The following is a 13618-nucleotide window of genomic DNA, read 5'->3' as shown; positions in this document are numbered from 1 at the left end:
ATTGGCCCTGCTCTGTGTGTGACAGGGGGTGGTGCTGCAACCTCCCCATCGACCCTGCCTTGAGTGTGACAGGGGGCAGTGCCCCAACCCCCCAGTCGGCCCTACCCTGAGCGTGACTGAGGGTGGCATTGCAACCTCCCGATCCGCCCTGCTCTGTGCATGACGGGGTGGCTCCCCAACTCCCCAATCGGCCCTGCTCTGAGCCTGACCAGGGGCTGCACTTAGGGATTGGGCCTGCCCTCTGCCACCCGGGAGCAGGCCTAAGCCAGCAGGTCGTTATCTCCCGAGGGGTCCCAGACTGCAAGAGGGCACAGGCCGGGCTGGGGGACCCCCCTCCCCCGCCCCCCGAGTGCACAAATTTTTGTGCACCGGGCCTCTAGTCTATACTAATAAAAGGGTAATATGCTAATTAGAACAGATGTCCTTCCAGACAAAGCCATAGTGGTGGGAACAAGGCAGAGGCAGTTAGGGGTGATCAGGCCGTCGGGGGAGAGCAGTTAGAGGGATCAGGCCGGCAGGCGAGAGCAGTTAGGGGTGATCAGGCTGGCAGGGGAGAGCAGTTAGGGGGATCAGGCTGGCAGAAGAGAGCAGTTAGGGCGATCAGGCCAGCAGAGGAGAGCAGTTTGGGATCAGGCCAGCAAGCAGGCAAGTGGTTAGGAGCCAGTGGTCTCAGATTGCGAGAGGGATGTCCAACTGCCACGAGATCAGGCCTTATTTGCCAGTCGAACATCCCCTGAGGGGTCCCGAATTGGAGAGGGTGCAGGCCGAGCTGAGGGATACCCTCCTGTGCACAAATTTTGTGCACTGGACCTCTAGTGTTGAATAAGATTGGTGAAAGTGGACATCCCTGTCTTGTTCCTGTTCTTAGGGGAAATGGTTTGTTTGTTTGTTTTTTCCCATTGAGTATGATGTTGGCTATAGGTTTGTCATATTGGACTTTATTATGTTGAGATATGGTCGAGAACTATGGTTTTGTTCAGATACCCATCCACACTATTTGGCAGTAATCTTCAGGAGAGAGATGACCCTATCCCCTTGTCACAGGAAATGAATCGTACTTCATATATATGTTGTCATACCCCTTGCCATGTGTAGGTTTAAGTGTGGAATGGTATGCAATTTGGGTCAATGAAGCATGAGGCAAGTTTCTCTTACAAATGAAAAAGATTCACTTAACAAGTAAATGGTTATTCTTTTTTCAAGTTATCTATATATCTCTATATCTTGATAATATATATCTTGGTTATCTATAATATATACATATATTATAATCTTGAATGCAGGGTGTCTACTGATTTGCTTATGATTCAATAAGTATTTACTGAGATAGTTAGAATGGACTCTGGATCTGTCCTAGTATACAATGTACAGTAACCCATTTCTGTTAAACAGATTAGACATTCACAAAAATGAATTACTATGATTTGTCCTCTCATTTTGAGGGAATATTCTTTTATTTCAAAGAGAGAAATACTTATTGAGATAAGAAATAGACTTGATTTAAATTAAATATGACACTTAGAAATAGTGTATGAAATCCTGTGAATCTAGAGAACAATGATTATTTTACTGTCTCAGAAAAGTTTGGAAAGTTTGAATTTGAATTCAAACTTGGATTTGAATTTCTAACCTCAACTTTAAATAGTTTAGAATGAACATTGAAAACCTTTGAAAGTTTAGTTAAAGTAGAAATATAATTTTAGTATTAAAATGATGAAAAGGTAAGTTCATACCATCTGAAACCTCTTCAATTTACCTTAATTTGAGCCATTATAAAAATAAACAGGTTTACAGAAACAAAACAAAAAATCTGTCCTGTGAGCATAACCAAAAGAATATTAAGTTCTCCTAGGAAATTCCTGGGATAATAAAATTATAAAAGTTATACTTCATGGATTTTTCCACATATACCTTACTTTCTCAACTAATAGATGAGATTCTTGAGACCTTGTATTGTCATTTACATTTTTGGGGTTCTTATAGCTCTTAGAGTACCTAGAACTGTCCTGAGACCTAACTAGTAATATCTTGTAATTTTGACTTCCACTGGTAAAAAGTACATTTATTACATTTTAGGATATTAAAAATGCCAAACATTATCATTTATTTATGGGTCTTTCTATAGTTTACAGTCCCAGGTGCCCTGGGCTGAGGCAGCTGAGAAGGGTCACCTATGAGCTTGCAGTTTGTGTGGTTCTAGGGTTGTTATAAACTTTCCATGGTAACTGAAAAAAACATTGTCTTCAGAACACAGTATCGCTTAAAACAGAGCACACTGTTCCTCTGAACCACTTTAACTTACAGATTTAAAAAAGGCAGAGGAGAGTGGGGAGAGGGAGAGAGATCAACCAAAGGACTTATATGCTTGCATATAAGCATAACCAATGGACACAATCACTAGGGGCGTGAGGGCATAAGCGGGGAGGTGGGGAGGGCAATGGGGGGATAAGGTCACATATGTAATGCCTTAATCAATAAAGGAAAAAACTCATACAAATAAAATAAATCAAAATAAAATGAACACACTAAAGAATCATTATTTTTAAACACAGCTTTAGTTTACCTACCTTTGTAAAACTCTCTAAAGCCAGAGAACATTTCGAAAGATGCATTCACAGAGCTCCCCTGTTTTTCTATTTATTTTATGTCTCTCAAAAATTCTGCAAAAAGTCATGTCTGATTTAGCACTCTTAGGGGGCACCAGAAATTTGCAGCTGTTAAAATAGCTTGCAGATTTATACTAGACTTCCATTATCCAGTCTTCTCTTTTGGATACCATGTAAGTATATGTGAAAAGTAAATTGTGATTTATTTCTAACAATCTGTCAATGTTTCAAGATGGCTTAGGGAATATTCAGTGTAAAAGTTGATGCTGTTATTTGTACTAAATATGTTTCTTTTAGATGAAAACAAAATTTCTAAAAATAGGAACATTTAAACAACAGGTTTATGTTCTAGAGGTAAAGAAAATAGCCCTAAAATACCCAAGTTTGTGCACTAAGAGAAAGAGAAGTTTAAAAACAAAGTTTTCACTTTAATGTACAACCACTCTTGGTACTTGATACAAATTGGATGTAAATTAGTGAACAGCCTATAAACACAACTTGAGTTGTGACTAATATTTATAGTCTACCTTGTAGTTTTCCTTGAAACTGTTCTGCTTTCCTGAGAAAACCATAACAAGAGATATATAATGATTGCTTTAATATGTTGAGTGAAATGTTTACATGAAAAAACATATTCCCATAAAAGGCTGATCTATAAATGCTAACATTTATGTCGCTCGCTATTTCTGTGTACTCACATTGCCAGTGTGATTGTTGCTTGATTTGGCAGAAATAATGAAATTTTAAAAAGCAGTAGCATGAGCAAATCCATCCATTCATTCAATATGTGTACACATTTACAATTTAGAAAGTCATTTATTTTGTTCAAATATTAGAACTTTGGTGAGCATGTGTGGGTTGTACACATTAGGGTTTTATACATATTTTTAATTTACATAGTTATATGAATATATCTGTGTGCACAGAGCAAAATTTAAATTACCTTAAAATCTACATATATGCATATTCTATATATCCTACTTTGTGTTAAATATTTTATTATTGATATTCAAAAACAAAATTTTGCTTTATAATAAAGTTTAATGCAAAATTACAACACACTGTCTTCATTGAAAATATTTTTTCAGTGAATCTATTTAAAAATTCTGGCTACCTCTTTAGCCTGAAATCCAGCCTTCCTCAAAATGCCCTTGACACTAGCCATACAAACTTTCTTGCCTTTTCTTAAACATATTGTGCAATTTCATATAAAATATGCATATTTCTCTTCCAGGGTCACCATTCCTCCCTTTACCTCCTCCTTCTTGACATTTTTTCTAGTCTAGTACAGAGTCCCCTTTCTATGTTTCACTTGCTCTGCTATCTTGAGACTTGTCAAGTCATGCTGAAAGTCTTGGTTTGTCTCTCTCAAAAGACTGTAAGTTCAGCCCTGGCTGGTGTTGCTCAATTGGTTGGGTGTCATCCCATGCACGGAAAGTTTGCTGGTTTGATTCCCTGTCAGGGCACATACCTAGGTTGCAAGTTAGGTCCCTGGCTGGGGTGCGCATAAGGAGTAACCACTGGTCAATGTTTGTTTCTCTCTCTCTCTCTCTCTCTCTCTCTCTTGCTCTCTTTGAAAAAAACAACAACTATAAGTTCATTGATGGCAGAATCTGGTCCTGTATTAGTATCTCTCAAATCTTAAACAGGGTCTGGCATAGAGTGATTATAAAAGTCAGGGTTGTTGAATGAATGACAAAATGAACAGAATGATAACTCCTTTCTACAGGTGATTGATTATGTGTAAACAAAAATTTAAATGATCAATCTTTATATGACTAAAAGGTACTTGTTAAAATTGCAATTAAATCTGAAAATGAAGATGGTACTGCATTAAGAATAATGCATTGAACGCATTTTTGATGTTTCTGTTATGAAACAGACACATCATCATGCAATCAGAATCTGCAAGCATTTCCTTTAAGGTATGTGTAAATTCATGGCAAATTTATCTTGCTTCAAAATTTTTGATGTTTTGAACTTTCATAAAATTTCAACCATAGCATTTGAAATGCATTGAAAATATATTAAAGTTTTCTTGATTTTATTAAAATGCGCAGTACTGCCCTAGCTTGTTTGGCTCAGTGGATAGAGCATCAGCCTGCAGACTGAAGGGTTCCGGGTTCGATTCCAGTCAGGGGCACATGCCAGGTTCTGGGCTTGATCCTCAGTAGGGGGCTTGCAGGGGGCAGCCAATCAATGGTTCTCTCTCATCATTGATGTTTCTATCTCTCTTTCCCTCTCCTTTCCTTCTGAAATCAATAAAAATATATTTCAAATAAAATAAAATGTGCAGTGCTTTATTATTAATATATGTAATGATCAAAACTGTAAAAATACTTTCCCCACCCTGAATATATATACATATATATATTCATTTGGGGCTTGGCATTAAACTTTTAGAGATATCCTTTACACAAGTAGTATGTCAAGTAATAATAAATACTTGTGACTAAAAAGAAATATTACATATTAAGCTATATATAGTATATGTATAATATTTCTAGCTTGATATATAATATATGATGATACATGAAACTCACATAGGCTATATTTGTAGTTGTGGGTAAAAACATGCATGTTATTGTGGGTAACATACATAGAATGTGGAGGTATGTAGGTAGGGATGTGAATATAGTGGTAACTAAATTTTCACAAGGCTTGTGAGGTGTTTCATAGTTTAAGCAAACAAATTCCATTTTTTGCAGATCTCATTTTCTCTAGGTTGAGTGAAAAAATCAATTTTCTAGAATGAACTTGGTTTATAAGCTTTGTGGTCATCACTTGCTTTGTGGTTAAAGGTTGCATCAGTGGAAAATTAAACTTTGCATTCACATGGTTGACTATCTTAAAATTTTTCATAGTTTGCACTTCAATATAGACATGTGCCACTTAACGACAAGGACACATTCTGAGAAGTGTGTCGTTGTGCAAACATCATAGCCTATACTCACATATACCCAGATGATATAGCCTACTACACACCTAGGCTATATTGTATAACCTCTTGCTCCTCGGCTACAGGACTGTACAGGATCCTATATAATAAAAGACTAATATGCTCAGTGTCTGGTCGTCTGGTCATCTGTTCAACCAATCAAAGCATAATATGCTAATGATATGCTAAGGCCACTCAACCGCTCACTATGATGTGCACTGACCACCAGAGGCAGACAGTCGACCAATTGAACAGTCACTATGACATGCACTGACCACCAGGGGGTAGATGCTGCAACTGGTAGGTTAGCTTGCTGCTGGGGTCCAGCCAATCAGGGTTGAGCGCAATGGGCTGGACACACCCTGGAGCCCTCCCACAGTCCCTCCCCAGCTGGCCAACCTCCTGTGTCCCTCCCCAGCCCCAATTGTGCACCAGTGGAGTCCCTCAACCTGGCCTGCACTCTCTTGCAATCCAGGTCCCTTCAGGGGATGTCAGAGAGCCAGTTTTGGCCTGATCCCACTCAATGTAGGAGCTGCCCCCTGGTGGTCAGTATGTTCCCACAGGGGGATTGCCACTCAGTCAGAAGCCAGGTTCACAGCTGTTGAGTACAGCAGTGGTGGTGGGAGCATCTTCCCTATGTGGCTGCGCTAAGGATGTCCAACTGCCAGACATCCCCTAAGGCCTCCTGGACTGTGAGAGGGCTCAGGCCAGGCTGAGGGACCTCCCCCCAGGGCAAGAATGTTGTGCCCTGGGCCTCTAGTGTTATTATACAACAGGAAATAATGCCATCAAGAGATGTGGCAGACAGAAGATGTATGAGGCTGCTGACTATGTAGCAAATTTTTTTATAAATTGAAAGAGTATACTCTAAAATAATGATAAAAAGTATTGAATATGATGGAGAGGCATCAATCGGACCATCAGGCCTCGGAGGGAAGGTAGGGGAGGGTGAGGGTAAGGGGAAGAGATCAACCAAAGGACTTATATGCAAGCATATAGGCCTAACCAATGGACATGGACAACAGGGGGGTGAGGGCATGAGTGGGGGGATAGGGGGTAACGTGGGGATAAGGACACATATGTAATAACTTAATCAACAAAAAAGTATAGAATAATAAATACATAAACCAGTAACACAGTCATTTATTATCAAGTATTATGCACTGTGCATAAAAGTATCTGTTATACTTTTATAAGACTATCAGAGCAGTGGATCTGTTTTCACCAGTAACACCACAAACACACAAGTAATGCATTGCACTACAACATTACAATGGCTGTAATATCATTAGGTGATAGGAATCTTTCTGCTCCATTATAATTTTACTAGAGGCCCGTTTCATGAAGAGATTTGTGCAATAGGCCTTCCTTCCCGTGGCTGCCGGGACCGGTTTTCCTCCGGCACCTGGGACCACAGCGGAGAAGCCAAGCCTCTTCAGTATTCAATCTTCAGTCTTCAGTCTTCACTCCGGCGGGAGCCTTCAGTCTTCCCTCCGGGCCTACGTATGCAAATTAACTGCCATCTTTTGGGGGGGTTAATTTGCATAATCACTCTGATTGGCTGGTGGGCGTAGCAGAGTGACTCCAATTTGCATGTTTCTCTTTTATTAGTGTAGATGGGACCACCTATGTATATATGGCCATGTGGTGCATGCCTGTATATCAGGAACCTTTGTAGCTGTATGGTTGAATATACTGGAGGATTCCTTGATGCTTATCATTAATTTATGAAAAGAAGGGACAGAGTTGCTATGGATTTAAACTTGAGTAAGCCCTTTGCCCTCCTTGGTTTGTCTCATAATAGTATTCCTTTTTTGTTTTGTTTTGTTTTTTTCCATATCCTTTTGTAAAGGCAAAATGTAAATAATCTCAAAACTCTACTTTTGAATTCTACTGAGAGGAATAATAATTAGTTCATTAATTTCAATGTTTAATATGCTTAGGTCAACAGGAATCCTTCAAGGACTTCTCATCAGATAATCCTGTTTTGTTTGCTTTTTAACAAGGTTAATTCAAAGATTTTTAATTCATAATTTTTATCTCCAGAAGTCATATTGTATCTCTTTTATATTGTTTATTAGCATTTTTTAAGGATGGAATGACCAGTTCAGATTTGAGTAGTAACAGTTATTATGAGCTTTTCTGTGGCCAATATTGGATTGAGACTTCTAATTTCAAATTTAGACAAATGCTTTTGCCTAGCTGAATGGGCTAGGCCAGTGGTCGGCAAACTCATTAGTCACCAGAGCCAAATATCCACAGTACAACGATTGAAATTTCTTTTGAGAGCCAAAATTTTTAAACTTAAACTATATAGGTAGGTACATTGTTATTAACTTAATTAGGGTACTCCTAAGGCTTAGGAAGAGGCACATTCAAGGGGCCAAAGAGCCGCATGTGGCTCATGAGCCACAGTTTGCCGACCACGGGGCTAGGCTATTTGCTCATCTGTCTGTTATTTTACTATCCTTTTTCAGAATTTCCACAACATCATTACCCTCACCTTTTTGTGTCACTTTTCCCTGAGCCAATTATGATAAATGGGCAAAAAAATGCTATGGTTAAAATATGAAATATTTCTGTGGAAACGAAATGATTAATTTTCAAGACTCTATTTTTTTATTTTTTATTGTTTAAAGAATTACAAATAATCGTGAATATATCTCCTTCCCCCCCATTTACCTCCCCCAGCCTCCCCCACCCCCAAGCATGCCCTCATGTCCATTGGTTATGCTTATATGCATGCATACAAGTTCTTTGGTTGATCTCTTACCCACCCCAACCCTCCCCTGCCTTCCCACTGACATTTGACAGCCCATTCGATGCTTCTTTGTCTTTGTATCTATTTTTGTTCCTCAGTTTATGATGTTCTTTATATTCCACAAATGAGTGAGATCATGTGATATTTCTCTTTCTCTGACTGGCTTATTTTGCTTAGCATAATGATCAGAGAAGAAGAAATAAAAGGCATCCAAATTGGAAAAGAAGAAGTAAAATTGTCATTATTAGCAGATGACATGATATTGTACATAGAAAACCCTAAAGACTCTATCAAAAACTACTAGAATTAATAAGTGAGTTCAACAATGTAGGAGGATACAAAATTAACACATAGAAATCTGTGGCTTTTTTATACACCAATAATGAACTCACAGAAAGAGAAACTAAAAAACCAATCCCATTTACCATTGCAACAAAAAAATGAAGACATTTAGGAATAAATTCAACCAAGGAGGTAAAGGACCTGTACTCAGAAAGTTAAAGGATGCTGAAAAAAGAGATAGAGGAAGACATAAACCAATGAAAGAATATACCATGTTCATGGATTGCTAGAATCAACTTCACTAAAATGTTCATACTACCCAAAGCAATCTAAAAATTCAATCCACTCCCTATTAAAATACCAATGGCATACTTCAAAGACCTAGAACAAACTCTTCAAAAATTTATCTGGAATAGAAAAAGACCCCGAATAGCTGCAGCAATCTTGAGAAAGAAGAACAAAGTTGGAGGGATCACAATACCAGATATCAAGCTATACTACAAAGCCACTGTTTTCAAAACTGCCTACTACTGGCACAAAATCAGACATATAGACCAATGGAACAGAACAGAGAACCCAGAAATATACCCAAGCCATGATGTTCAATTAATATTAGACAAAGGAGACAAGAGCATACAATGAAGTCAAGACAGTCTCTTCAATAAATGGTGATGGGAAAACTGTACAGATACATGCAAAAATTAAACTAGAACACCAACTTACACCATACACAAAAATAAACTCAAAATGAATAAAGTACTTAAAGGTAAGGCAGGAAACCATAAAAATCCATAGGCAGCAAAATAGCAGACATTTGTCCTAGCAATATCTTTACTGATACAGCTCCTAGGGCAATGGAAACTAATGAGAAAATAAACCAATGGGACTACATCAAAATAAAAAGCTTCCACACAGCAAAAGAAAACATCAACAAAACAACAAGAAAGCCCACTGCATGGAAGAACATATTTGCCAATGTTATCTCCAATAAGGGCTTAATCTCCAAAATTTATAGGGAACTCATACAACTTAACAAAAGGAAGATAAACAATCCAGTAAAAAAATGGGCAAAGGACCTGAATAGACACTTTTTCAAAAGAAACATATACAGAAGGCTGAGAGACATGTAAAAACATGCTCAAAGTCACTAATCATCTGAGAGATGCAAATCAAAACGACAATGAGGTACCATCTTACACCTGTCAGAATGGCTATCATCAATAAATCAACAAACGACAAGTGCTGGCAAGGATGTGGAGAAAAAGGAACCCTGATGCACTGCTGGTGGGAATGCAGACTGGTGAAGCCATTATGGAAAACGGTGTGGAGTTTCCTCAAATAATTAAAGATGGAACTGCCATTTGGCCTAGTAATCCCACACCCAGAATATATCCTAAGAACCCTGAAACAGCAATCAGAAAGAACATATACACTCCCATGTTCATAGAAGCCCAATTCATAATAGCTAAGATCTGAAAACAGCCCAAGGGCCCATCAGTAGATGAGTGAGTAAAAAAGCTGGTACATTTACACCATGGAATGCAATGCAGCTGTAGAAAAGAAGGATTTCTTACCCTTTGAGGCAGCATGGAGGGACCTGGAGAGTATCATGCCAAGTAAAACAAGCCCGTTAGAGAAAGGTAAGTATGGCATGATCTCACTTGTGTGTGGATTCTGAGGAACAATATAAACTGAAGAATAAAACAGATCCACAGACATAGAGCATGGAACAGACTGGAATCTCCAGGGAAGGAGGAGGGGGCTGGGTTGGTGAGGAGAAATTAACCGGGCGCCTTATATGCACATATGCACAGCTCAGGCACACAGACATTAGTGTGGGGAAGGCAGGTGTGGGGAGTGGTGGCTCCTGAGAAGGGATTGGCGATGCAGCTGCCCAGAGCAAGTTTATCCTGAATCCTACAGTGACAGACACTCCAATGAGGAAGACCCAGTGACTGTAGCATCAAGGTTCCTGGCAGATCCAGGTGCAGGTACAGACTTGGATTTTTTTCCAGTTTGATATTTTTATTGGCAGTGATCCTTACAAGGCCGATCCTTTTGGGGAAATTGGTCTATTTGGAGGTGGTCCTTCAAGGGTTCAGATCCATGTACATTGGACAGCTTTCTCAGGCAATTTTCTCCTGATGCTGTGGTCATGTCTGTTGTTGAGTCTTTCAGTGCAGCCGGCATCAGCATTATTCTAATATCTCCCTGTACACCACATTAAGAGTGAAAACACTTTCAGAGTGCTTGACTAATTTCCCTTGTGCTGAAGTATTTAGAACGTTAACTTTAACGTCACATGATGCTTTCTTTCGGCTGCAGAGATACCTTGTGCCAACAATTGGCCTTCAGATATATTCTGTCGCCAACAATGGCTTCTTTTGGCTTCAGAGGTACTTTGTTCCAATAGTTGGCCTTTAAACACATTCTCTCCTCCCTGCTGTCAGGGGCCAGGGTGCAGGTGAATAGGATTCCTAGCTGGCAGGCCCCTGATAGCAAACTGGCCACCTGTCAATTCTGTGAGGAAAGGGGCTCCCTCCTCCCTCCTGTCAGGGTCTGGGGTGCAGGAGAATGGGGTTCCTGGCTGGCAGGCCACTGATAGCAAGCTATCCAACAGCGGATTCTGTGAGGAATGGGGCTCCCTCCTTTCTACTGTCAGGGTCTGGTTTGAAGGTCTGCCATGCCCCCTGTTGGGCCAGACCCAGAGTTCTACCACACCATGGCCTCCACCTCAGCAGCCCAGGACTGACTGCTGCTGGGCGCTCCTGGTGCTCTGAGGGTGGGTTCTTCCTCAGGCCACACGGGAAACAGCTGAGGAGGGCACAGCCCTTGGCAAAGCGACCCAGGATTCAGTGGGTCCACGCTCCAAGGGCGGGTTCCTGCCTCAAACCCTGCCCTTTCCGGAAACAGCTCCGGAAAACAGCTGGGGAGGGCGCAGCCATTGCCAAGACAACCTCTGCAGGACTGACTTCCTTCTGGTTGGTCGCCAGCCAGACCCCGGTCATGATGAACACCACCCATGGTTTTTATATAAGTAGATAAGCTATTTCCATACTAACTTGTCCTTGTCATTATAATTTCTCAGCCACTTCTTAAGAACTCATTGCTCTCTAATGTAGATAAGGTTGTGATGTATTCATTTATTCGTTTAACCTTACCCTTAACCCCCAAAGTGGAATCCTGCCATTTGCAAGGTGCTATGGTAAGCTTTGGACCAGATTGAAAAGAATAAAATAGCTTCGCAGCTTTCATGGTATTTACAGTTCAATTGGAGATCCCACATAAACTCCAAATTAAAATATACTGAGTTGAATATTAAAATAGAGGTAACTTTGGCAAGCTATAGATCATTCAATTTGGGAAAACTACTATTAGTTTCACAGGGGAGGTGACATTTTGATGAAATATAGAATTTGAAGAAAAATAGAAAAAAAATGCATTCTAAATAGAGGGACTAGAAAATACAATGAAGTCATAATGATATATAAAGAAGTCAGTGATAAGCAAGAAGATGAGTGTTGTAGCTAGAGCACAATTGTAAGAGACAACTTTTTGAGCACTTCTTTTTTTCTAGCCTTTTCTTTGTTTTGTTTTAATTTAACTTAATTTTTCCTCATCACCATTTATCCCCTCTATGCCCTCTTCCAACTCCACCCCCCCAACCCCTACCCCCACATCACCACACTGTTGTCCATGTCCATGAGTTCTCTTTTTTGCTCAATCCCTCCCCCCTAACACCCCCTGCCACCACTACCAGAGCTGTCTGCTTGCTCTCAATCTATGAGTCTGTCTCTATTTTGCTTGGTAGTTCAGTTTGTTCATTAGATTCCACATATGAGTAAAATCATATGATACTTGTTTTTCTCTGACTGGCTTATTTCATACCCATTGAGACAGCATGGATGTACCTGGAGAACACTATGCTAAATTGAGTGCTTCTTATGTCACCATGTGCTAAACTCTGTATTTTAAACTCCTTATTGTATGCTTAAAATAACCCTAGGAGGTAAGCTCTGTGTTACTTTTATTTTATAGAGAGGATGAGAAATACACCTAAAGTCATGCAATTATCACATGACATAAACAGGATTCAAACCCTCACACTTTATCAATTTAAAGCATGTGCATAATAAATATGTGTTATACTACACAAAATAATTTAAGAGAGTAGAAAGGCCATTTCCTCGAACAAAACTGGAAGTGTATCACAACAAGTAAGTAACTATTACTCAAGGATTACCTGGGGAACTAGAGGAATCTAATCTCAACCATAACCATCACCACAAATTATTTCTTGAGTTCTCACAATTGGATTTGACATGTAAATTAAATGCTAAGTATTTTCTTGCTTAATGCTACCATTGAATTTTCACCTTTCCAAGGTATTAGCAATTGTATTAATTCTTATACTAAGACCAAGAATCAAAGATTAGTTTCTATCTATATTTAAATTGCAAATAATAAGTTTAATTTAGCCAACAATATTTAACACTTACCCAGGAACAGCCTGAAGGCTTACCTAGCCCCATATCTCCAGAACTTGGTTTTGGTTACTAATCTGCTGAGATTTTCTCACTGAGAAGATTCCTCCTTAGAGGAGTGAAATTGGCCATCTATCCTGATTCTTGAATTGCCGAAAGGCAATGTAGTTAGAAGCACCTGTGTTTCTTGGCAACAAATACAACATTTGTGGAAGAATCCAATAATTTAAATCCCTCTACATTTCTCTACTGGAGAACAAAATATTCTACTTTTGAATTTTCTTTTTATTCTTTAAACTTTGAGCAGACAATTATAAAATGATGTGGTCTGGTAAAATAAATTGGACAAATAAAATTCTCTTCTACAATATAAAAACATATAAACATATAATAAGTTTATAAAACATATGATACATAAAATGTTTTATATCAAAACATTATATGTAAATACATATATACATATTAGTATTATAAATATTTTTAAATGTGTGTGTAAATATCTAATGATTTAGATTTTAATAACAGGGTCTAAAGTATTTAATATTTT

This window comes from Myotis brandtii, unplaced genomic scaffold (genome assembly GCF_000412655.1).
Source record: "Myotis brandtii unplaced genomic scaffold, ASM41265v1 scaffold835, whole genome shotgun sequence".
Lineage (NCBI taxonomy): Eukaryota > Metazoa > Chordata > Mammalia > Chiroptera > Vespertilionidae > Myotis > Myotis brandtii.
This window is presented reverse-complemented; position numbering follows the sequence as displayed.